Genomic DNA, 11,334 nt, shown 5'->3' with positions numbered 1-11,334 from the left:
ATTTAAAATATTTACCCTTCTCCAACTCTGAGGCACCTCTCTTTTTTCTTCATGATCTTACAAAAATTATGGACAATGACTCAAGAACCACATCTGCCATAAAACTGGTCTCAATAGTAATGTATCATTATGTATCAGAGATGTGATATGCTTTAATGGAAAAAAGACTAACCTTGGAGTCAGAAGATCTGCATCTTAATCCCAATTTCAATAGCATGTGGCTGCACGCAAGTTATTTAACTAACCTCTCTGTAAAATAAGCATAGTGTCTCTTCTGAGCTTACTCTCCCAATTCCCACTTTCAGTGCCACCCCAAAAGGTATCTAACCACTTTTCCCCTGAGTGCTCTAAAGATATTTCTGAGGGATTTGGGTTTCTGGTATTGTTGTTTACGAGCCCACATCTAGTATGCTCAATAATGTCAATCAGTTGACATTAGTTAGCATTTACAAAAAAATATGAACTGAGAAAATAAAGCAAGAAAAGAACTTACAAAATTACATCCCTAACCTGGGGAGGGGAATCTTCTATCCCAAAATACACATACCAGGTCCCTGAGGAGAGCAGGTTCAAACTTAATCACATTTAGAGAACACATAAAACCAAGAGTTACTTCTAAACTCCTGAACTAAGGAGTCTTTTTCTCCCTTTGTGGAGTATTTATGAAGTTCTTCTTAGGTTTAACTCTCTGTGGACTCTAAGAATCTCTGTCTTTCTGGAGTCCATGACCAGCATTTGTCTTTGTCAGATCCCTAAAAGTGCCACCGTGCTTAGCTGACTTTTCATCTCTGTCTACAGGCAAGTTCTCTGTTGTTACTACTGTTGTAGCCTTCACTTTCTGGCGATACTACTGATGGCTCTTTTGACCTTTCAAAGTTCAGACAATTGTAATCTGGTCAATTCTATCTCTGGATACTCAGCCACCTAAGATCAGGAAAGAAAAAACACGAAAGTATCAGAGGTGCCACACATTCATGGCATGCCTTACTCAGCAGCTCACAGTAGTTTTTGCTTCCCTCACCACTGTGAAAGAAAATGGCAAAAGGAGGTATGTGAATCCTTTGTTATGTGAAATCAGTTCTGGTTCATCCTGAGTGATCAGCTTCTCCAGGTCTTCAGCCAACCAGATACCCTTTCTATCATACAACAGTAGCCCCTTATTCACTTATGGCCAGAAGTAAGATTGTTAAGCCTCTGCCTATTAGATTGGAACCAGACAGGGAATTGAATGTGCTCTATATGACCCACCAGGAAGGTCAAATATGATCATGCTCTAAAGACAAGACCCTCATCAGTCAATTGCCACTCATTACAGAAAAATGTCTCCTTATCTCTAAAATGAGCAGAGTGGACTAAATCATCTCTAAGGTCCCTTCTACCTGTGGAATTCTTTGAATTTATGTTAAAGCAGGAAGTTAGATATTAAATAGCTTGTTATGGAAGAGAATCAAACTTCAGGTAAGATGATCTCTAAAGTCATTTCCAACACTGAGATTCTATGATTCTGTGACATTCCTTTCCCAGATACTCAATTATTAGAAACTCATAAATATCCCTTGTGATATTGCTGGCATTATCTACTTAGTCAATGTTGCAGATAACACATATACTTTTCTGTTTCAAATAGATCCTTCTCTATCATTTTGTTGGGGGCAGGGAGGCTGTTTCTGGTACAAGTTTAGCAAATAGAGAAAATCTCTACTCTTTCAGGGTTTATGTCCTTACAGTCACTAAATGGTCCATTATTTTGAAAACTTTGTTAGTTCAGTAGATAAGGTTATACAGAACCAAGGTGTCACAGATTTGAACGATTAATAGCCTTTTACAAATGTAGTAAACCCTTACCCTGCCTTCTTTGGAACATGCTCAGTTGCAGAAGTTGCCATGGCAAACACATAGAAACTTGAGATGCTTCCATACATGCATGACAAAGGGCCCCTTCCCCCACACACTTCATAGTAAGCAAAAATTTCTGGGGACTGCTTCCTGTCAGCAATGATGCCTCAGGGATTCGTGCTGTGTGGTAACAAAAAGTCTTTTAATTAACAACTGAAGAACCAGTAGAACAATTTATACTATGACAGCATTCTAAAAATGAAGAATTTTTAAAGACTTAAAAGCTTTAACCAATGTAATGATAAACCATGTTGGATGATAAAGAATGCTACCCACCTCTTGACAAAGAAATGATGGATTAAATATACAGAATGAAACTCATAAGTTTGGATATGACCAATATGGAAACTTCTTTTTCTTGACTGTGCATATTTGGGGGATAAGGTGGGAAGGGAGAAAAACGAATGTTTGATAATTGAAAAGCATTTAATTACAAAATTTAAAATTTAGATACTCTGCCAGAAATTCTTGAATATACAGGGGAATGATCACCACCCCTCAGGCCTCTTTCTGACAAGCTTGAAGTTTAAGGCTGACTATCTGAGCTCTCTAGAGTTTGCTGTGAGTTGCTGGCCTTCTAAACAAGCCTAAGCAAGGTAGAGGTAGCTAGGTGGCACAGTGTATACAGCACTGGGCCTGGAGTCAGGAAGACTTGAGTTCAAATATTCAGATATTACTAGCTGTGTGACCCTGGACAAGTCACTTAATCTGTTTGCCTCAGTTTCTTCAACTGTAAAAGGAATAATGATAGCATCTACTGGATCAAATGAGATACTATTTGTAAAGCATTTAGCACAACGTCTGCCACATTTTGCTGTTGTTCAGTCATTCTAGTCATATCCAACTCCCTAAGACCCCATTTTGGAGTTTCTTGGCAAAGGTACTGGAGTGGTTTGCCATTTACTTCTCCAGCTCATTTTACAGATGAAGAACTAAGACAAATAGGGTTAAGTGACTTCCCCAGGGTCACATGGCTAGTAAGTGTCTGAAACAGAATTTGAACTCATGAAAATGTCTTCCTGATTCCAAGCTCAGTGTTCTATCCACTGTGCCATCTAGCTGCCTGTCTACCACATAGTACGTTCTTACTAAATGCTTATTCCTTCCTTTATGCTTGAGATAGAAACATCTTCCATTTGTTCCTTCTTTCATTTGGTGCAAGACCTTGTGAGATCCAGAAAAGTTGCTGGGCACTTGAGCAGCTACCTCAGCCACCTGAAGCATCCAAATCTAGGGATGGGGAGAGAGAAGGAAGGTGGGGAGCACACTAGAAATTGAGAACCCATTTGGCATTGATCTGGCTGTAGTCAATGGAACTGAAATGTAAAATGGCTAATTAGTCGCCCTCAAATAATTCTCTGCAAATGTCCCAATGAGGCTTGGATATTAGCCGTTCAACTAATTGTATTAGTAGTAACAAATTACTGGACTCTATTCTAATCATCCTACAATTATTTATTGCTTAGCATTCCCTTTTCTATGTGGGAGTAAACTGCCTGTTCCATACCTGATTCATGTTTGTACTCTGGGCACCTCATTTTACTTCCTCTCCCTACTCCTATCCCTTTCGCTGGGAAGAAAAAATCTTAGACTAGGACCAAAAATAGAATTGTTTCTTGTGAATCCAGGGTGGGGGTGGAAGTGAAGAATTGGGAAACCATCGCCTCTCCACTTTGGTTGATTTGCCCCTCTTCTTTTTTAAATCCTTCTATTCAAAGAGAATTTTTTCAATCTTCATGTCGCTTCCAAATATCATCGTTTTCTCCGAATTTACTTCTCTTCAGAAGAAACATTTTTCAATCACTTTTTTTATTGTAATGTCAACATTTTTCAGTGGGAAAATGTTATCACTTTGTTTCTTCTTGCTCTCCTTCCCCATTTAATAAACCCTATAGGCAATCATGTCATCAATTCTTCTCGTGTTGAAAAGTTAGACAAACCTAGAGCAATGAAGCAAAGGCAAATTGAGAGGGCAGGTAGAGGGCAAGGATTGGTACAGATCTAGCTACTGGTCTAGACAAACATTATCAATTTATTGAATTGAAGCTTATTCAATCCTCACAACCACCCAGTGAGAAAGTAACAACAGGCATTTCCCCCCCTATTTCATAGATGAGGAAACCATGACTCAGAGATGTTATGTGACTTGCCCACAGGGACACAAGTATCAGGGGTAAGATCTGCAGTCGTCTTCCTAACTCCAGGTCCAGCTCTATCTATTATGATAAAAACAGTTTGCTTCTATTTCCTATACCCCTCTGCCACCATATAATTCCGGAGCTGAATTTATACATCTTTCAAAACACTAACATACGAGTACTATTCTGTGTACTTTCTCATTATCAAATATTTGAAGAGTTGTCATGTAAAGAAAAACAGTAGAATAAGTCTGTATTGCTCTAGAAAGCAGAAATACAGTTTGAAATTTTTTTAGTTTTTTTAAATATTCCGAACTTGAATACGAAATAGAATGAGCACTTCCATATAAATAGTGGAATAGATAAAGAAGCTTGTACACAAAACTAGGCATCTCTATTTTGTATAGCTTACTTTTTGAAAGTATGGAAAATTCAACACGTAACTTTAAAAATGGGTACTGCTTGCTTGCCATTCTTTCTGGTCTCTGTTCTCATTTGTATATTTTGTATAAAACACTCAACAACCCCCTGTTTGATTTCCTTTTGGGCCCTAACCTATTTCTAAGCTTTCTTTCCCTCTTACTACTGCCCCCTCCCTCACTGAAAAAATAAATAAAAAGAGAAACGAAACTCCAAATGGAATTTAAAAGGAGGGACATTTTCTCTTAACATTAGAAATTTAACAAATAAAGTGTTTACAGTAAATAAGCTTCCACTTCAGGTAGTAAGCTCCCCCTCACTAGAGATATTAAAGAGAAGCCAAATAACTATCTGTCAGAAGTTGGGCTTGACCTTTATAACGCCTTACAACTTAAGATTTTATGATTTTTTTGATTCTATCCCATTCTTCATCACCATCTTTAGATGTGTTTTCATACCCTCTCATCATTCTCAAGCCTCCTGAAAATAAAACAACACCTATCTGCTTTGGTTGATTTGCCCCACTTTCTTTTTAAGTCATTCTCCTCAAAGATAGTTTGCTCAATCTTCACATCACTTCCAAATATCATTGTTTCCTCAGAATTTACTTCCCCTTCAGGAAAAGCAGATTTCAGTCACTTTGTTTAATTGTGATATCAACATTTTCCAGTTGGAAAATTTTATTACTTTGATTCCTCCTGTTCTCCTTCTCCAATTAAAAAATTCTATAGGCAGTCAAGTCAACAAGCATTTATTAAGCACCACTATGTCCCAGGGACTGTGCTAAATACTGGTGGTGTGCATTGTGCAGAAGACACTCCTCACATTTTACCCAGTGAGCATCCACATGCCTCATACATTACTCTCTGGCTTTTTCCTAATGCTATCCTATTCAAGTTTTGCAAATAATTAAAAAAATTTTTTTTTTAAATTTTAAAAAACACTTACTGATCACCCATTATATACAGAGCCCAAGACTATGATGCACAAAACATAGATGGCTACTTGCCCTCAAGTAGCTTACAGTCTTTTAGGGGTAAATAAAAGATAAACATTGTAAGAAACTTACCCAGTGATATGCAAATTGATTCAAGTTTATGTAACCTGAACCCCAAAGTCCATTGGTATGGGATTATCTTCCCATTGGTAGAGATTATTTCCCTGTACCTGTGTGTTGGGCCAGGAAAAGATTACAAGAGAGGGAGAGAAGAGAATTTTGTTTTGTTTTGTTTTGTTTTGAATCTATTAGGGCTTTACTGTCTCTTTGGGTTCATCTTCTGGCTATCAGCTTTGAGAAAGAAGATGGGCAACGTTAGCCCCTCTTCAGGCTAAAGACTCTAGGAAAGAAGCCAACAGATAGAATTTCAATCATGTCCTTGTTCTATACTTGCTACCCTATTTCTTCATGGAACTTCCCTATAAGTGAGATCTGAAAATCTCTCTTGGTTGAGCCAAGTTACCTCAGAGAGCACCTTCAATCTGTATTGTCTAATAAAACATATATTCTTATTTATGTATGTGTGTATATTTACATACACATACATATACTTTCTGATTTCTATTTTGCTATCTACTTAGATAAATGGGTATATTTGTTATAGTATATTTACTATATATGTGATCATTGTGGAGCTGGTATTTGGTGTGAAGAAAGTCTTGCCCCAACCACCTACTTCCCATCCTGGCAATAATTAAAGTCTCACTTAGAGAAGGGGTAGGGAGGAAATGCTAAAAATATATCCCTGTTTCCCTGTGAACCACACATGACACCCCATGTGGTAGGACCAGGGGCTGCTGCTCTGCTCTCCTCAGAGAGAGGTCATACAAGTCTAAAACTACCTATCTGCTCCCTTAAATATTATTAGTCTAGGGGATGTAATATTTTAGATTCAAGCTCTTTATTACTATTTCTTAACAAGTAAAAGGAACTTTACATCCAAAGTCTGACGCCCTCCCACCAAATGCCAGTTCCACAATGAACACATAAATTGGGACCAAGAAAATTCAGTTCAATCAAGAGAAAGACTCCCAAATCTTACCCAAAGGAAAATTCCTTAGAGTGTCCAGTGTAGTAAGCTGAGAATAAGGACATGATTAGAATTCGACATGTTGGTTTCTTCCCAGAGTCTTTTTCTTTCTTCAGTGACATGAAGAGGGATGGGCATTGCTCATTTTCCCTCTCAAAGCTGGAAATCAGAAGATGAACCCAAAGAGACTGAAGAAACTGAATCTCTCTTCTCTCTCCCTCTTGCCAACTCTTGCTTGACTCTAATGCAAGCTTGGAAAATTGATCACCACCAATGAGGAGAGAGAACCACACCAATTGGCTTTGGGGCTTGGATTACGTTCATAAAATGCAAAGAGTTAAGTACATTAAAGATGGACTAATTCTAGTGGCACTAATTAGGAAAATACTCTTGTCTTCCTACAACTGAGTTTTGAGCTTGATTTTGGATAGGTCATAGTGGAGAGAAATGGGGCCACATTCAAGGTGAAATTGACATAGGTAGTAGCAGGAAGGTAAGAATCAGTATAGAATTATAGAAAGATGGGGAGAAGGGAAAATAAGGCCAATGGATTTACTTTAGCTACTGTACAGCTAATCCCTGTTGAAGCGTAATGAAAATATGAGATTGGCAAGATGGAAGCCCTTCATAAAAAAAAAGCCAAGAAGTTTTTATTTATAAGAGATCATAAGAAAGCCTTATGGATTCTTAAGGCAGGGACATTATATAATAAGAATAGTTCACATTTATATCACTCTCTAAGGTTTACAAAGCAATTCAACAAACACTAAGCAAGTTCTTACCAGCAAGATGCACAGGGTTAAGCACTGGAGATTAAAAAAAGAAGACAAAAACAAAACAGACCTTATACTCAAGGAACTTAGACTATACTGGGGAAAATGCAACATATACACAGATGAGACTTTACAGAAGAGGTGACACCTGAGGTGGACCTTGAAGGAAGTTAAGGATTGTGAAAGGTAGAGGTGTGGAAGAAGCTCATCTCAGGCATGGTGGACAGACTACAATAGCACAGTAAGAAGAGATGGAAAGCTGAGTCCAGGGTAAAACCAGAAGGTCATTGTGGTTGGAATATATAGTTTGTGATGAAGAATAGTATAAAATAAGGTTGAAAAGGCAAGTATCTAATTTTTAGGTCTACAAAATAATCATCATAATTTTGTTCTCACAGTGTCGAATAAAAAAATTAATTCAAGAAGTATTGTCTATTTTGTTATATTGGCATTGGCAAAAGTATGAGCAATTAATCTCTCTCCAATTATTTAGGTCTGATTGAATTTCTGTAAAGAGTGTTTTGTGTTTTTATTCATATAATTCCTATTGGTAGGTATTGGTGTAGTATTGGTAGGTATACTCCAAAATATTTTATACTTGATATATTGAATGGATTATATTGAATGGAATTTCTCTCCCTTTTCCTGCTGGGTTTTGCTGGTAATATACAGAAAGACTGATGTGTGTGTGTGTGTGTGTGTGTGTGTGTGTGTGTGTGTGTGTGTGTGTTTTAATCCTATTATTTTAATGGAGATACTAATTCTTTCAACTATTTTAAATTAAATTCCTAGCATTCCCTAAGTAAAGCATATCTCCTGCTCAAAGTGATCATTTTGTTTCCTCTTTGCCTATATTTATTCTCTCAATTTCTTTTTCTTGTTTTATTGCTATAGCTTGCATTTTTTTTCAAATATATATTTATATTTGATAAAAATATAGAAAACTATATCAAATGTTAATGGATATTTTTATTCTACTCCTGATCTTACTGGCAAGGCCTATATTGTTTCTCCATTACATCTAAGATTAGTTCTTGATTTTAGATATATACTAAACTTCTGTTTTACTAAAGAAAGACTGACTTATTCTTATTATTTTTAATACTTGTAACAGAAATGGAGATTGTGTTTTGTCAAAAGCTTTTCCTGTATCAATTGGAAGAATCATGTGATTTTATTGTTTTTTGTTATTAATGTGGTCTATTATATTTAGATTTTTCCTAATTTTTAATCAACCCCAATTTCCTGGTAAAAATCTGAGCTGGTCATAGTATAAAATCTGTTAAATATGTTTTTGTAGCCTCCTTGATAATATGTTATTCAACATTTCATGTTGGTATTCATTAAGGCTATTGGTCTATAATTTTCTTTCTCTAATTTTTTTCTCCCGGTTTAGGTATCAAGAAGATACCTAAAGAATTTCATAGAAAGAATTTATTGCTCTCCCCAGGCATCCTTGTGCGAGTGACATTGTCTTTAAACCCCACGTGGCAATCCCTGAAGCATCTTCGAAATGCCCAGGGAAGACAGGACTACCTGGAAATACAATTACTTCCTTAAGATCATCCAACTTTTGGATGATTATCCAAAATGCTTCATTGTGGGAGCAGACAATGTGGACTCCAAGCAGATGTAGCAGATCCGGATGTCCCTCCATAGGAAGGCCGTGGTATTGATGGGAAAAAACACCATGATGCACAAAGCCATTTGTGGACATCTGGAGAACAACCCTGCCCTGGAGAAACTGTGGCCTCATATTCGGGGGAATGTGGGCTTTGTGTTCAACAAGGAAGATCTGACGGAGATTAGGGACGTGCTTCTGGCCAATAAGGTGCCAGCTGCTGCCCGTGCCGGTGCCATGCGATGTCACCGTGCCAGCCCAGAACACTGGTCTGGGTCCTGAGAAGACTTCCTTCTTCCAGGCTCTGGGTATCACCACCAAGATTTCCAGGGGCACCATTGAAATCTTGAGTGATGTGCAGCTGATTAAGACTGGAGACAAAGTAGGCGCCAGCGAGGCCACTTTGATGAACATGCTGAACATCTCCCCCTTCTCCTTTGGGCTGATCATTCAGCAAGTATTTGAAAATGGCAGCATCTACAACCCTGAAGTGCTGGACATCACAGAGGAGACTTTGCACCTTCGGTTCTTAGAGGGTGTCCAAAACGTTGCCAGTGTCTGTCTGCAGATTGGCTACTCAACTGTTGCATCGGTACCCTACTCGATCATCAATGGGTACAAGCAGGTCTTGGATGTAGTTGTGGAGACTGAGTATACCTTCACACTTGCTGAAAAGCTGAAGGCCTTCCTGGCTGACCCTTCGGCATTTGCAGTGGCTGCCCCTGTGGCCGCTGCTCCAGCTGCTGCTGCACCTGCTGCCACAGCTCCTGCCAAGGTTGAAGCCAAGAAAGAATCGGAGGAGTCTGATGAAGATGTGGGATTTGGTCTATTTGATTAGCCCACAGGAAAAAACTATTTCAGCCAGTTTATTTGTGAAACAAAGAAATAAAAGTGCTCATTTAAAAAAAAAAAAGAAAGAATTTGTTAAGATCCATTCTTTATCTATTTTTGTAAAAGGTTTGTGTAATATTAAAATTAATTGTTCTTTGAATATTTGCTATTATTCACTTATAAGTACCTCTGATCCTAAGGAGTTTTTTTCTCCCCTTTGACAGCTCCTTTTTGGATTGTTTAATTTCTTTTTCTAAGATGAGGTTATTCAATTTTTTTTGCACTTTTACTTTGGGAATTTTGTACTTTTAAAAATGTTCATTTCATTGTTATCAGTTTTATTGTCATATATTTAGATAAAATCAATTCTAATAATATAATTCATTCTATTTTTCACTTTGCCCTTGGTTGTAATAGATCTGGACAGCTTTTATTACTGATTTCTTGAAATATAGTGGGGGGAGGGAGTTTTTTGGTTGTGGTTTTAAGGGATTATAATGATTCTTAAAATATCTCTTGATTTTTTTCTGTTAGTTATTTTTGATAATAGATATCTTATATTTTCTTCAAAAACTTCAATCTTTTGGATTTCTTTTAATAGTTGCTGCTTTCTCATGGAGTCATTGAGTTTTGTTATAATTTTCAGGGAATTTACTAGTAGGATAATGTTTTCCACCTTCTGTTCTAAGCTATTTGTTCTCTTTCCAATTTTTCCTCCAGAGCCCTTATTTAATTTCTTATCATTGGTCCCATTTCTTCTATGTCTTTGTGCCCTAGTTATTTATTTTTCTTAGGTTTGCTTGTGCTTAATGTGGACTTACTCTTTTCTTTTGACTTTACCTCTTGTGTATTTCTTGATCCATAATTGCTGATGTCTTCTTCTGTTTACTCATATCTCCAGCTTTAGTTCCTGATTTGGAACTTTTTGCCAAGAACCAGGCTCCACTCACTCTTGGATGAGTGGACTTTGAGAGTCAGGAACTGTTTCATGGTGGTAAGGATTTTCTGTTCTTTTGTTCTGTTCTTCCTCCACTCCACTCCACTCCACTGAATTCTGCTTACATGGTGTATCTTTGCTCAGTGCTTGCAGAAATCAGTGTCCCTGATCAAAGATCTGAAATCCCAGGTCAGGGTGCTCCTGCTGTCTTCCTGTCATCTTAAGGTATTCAAGACAAGGGTCACCTGTTTGTTTTTTTTTCCTTCCATGGCTTCTGTGACTGGGAAAATCAATTAACTTCTTAGTTCTTCAGACAATTCTCTAAGACTATAAGCTGTGGAGAAAGTGCTACCTTGCCTTGGTAGAAGGTATTTCCTCACCCAGGGTTTCCCTATACCAATGAAATCGCAGATCCAACCCCTATCCCTATTGCTGGGCTAGATAAAGGAGCTTGTTGATGTTTTACTTTGGGTTCCTTATTTATTATTTGAGCTGGTGCCCTTCTTAGATCATTTCTGGAGTATAAGTGGGAGTACTGAGTTCCTCAATGACCTTTCACTCTGCCATTTTAACCAGAAGCTCCCATCCTAATACAATTACAATAATTCAACTACAAAAAAGCAATAATCATATCCATTTGTGCAAGAGTATGTAGAACATTAAACACAAAAGAATAATAGTAAGATAGCCA

General features: G+C 37.5%; 1 pseudogene; it reads left to right on the top strand.

Annotated features, from left to right (window-relative positions):
* The first annotated feature begins 8,767 nt into the window (after window positions 1-8,767).
* Window positions 8,768-9,713, top strand: LOC114029805 (annotated as a pseudogene).
* The last annotated feature ends 1,621 nt before the right edge of the window (window positions 9,714-11,334 follow it).

Source organism: Vombatus ursinus, unplaced genomic scaffold (genome assembly GCF_900497805.2).
Source record: "Vombatus ursinus unplaced genomic scaffold, bare-nosed wombat genome assembly UNPS02014941.1, whole genome shotgun sequence".
Taxonomy (NCBI): Eukaryota; Metazoa; Chordata; class Mammalia; order Diprotodontia; family Vombatidae; genus Vombatus; species Vombatus ursinus.
Note: the sequence above shows the minus strand (reverse complement) of the source record. Positions and strands in the feature narration are given on the sequence as shown.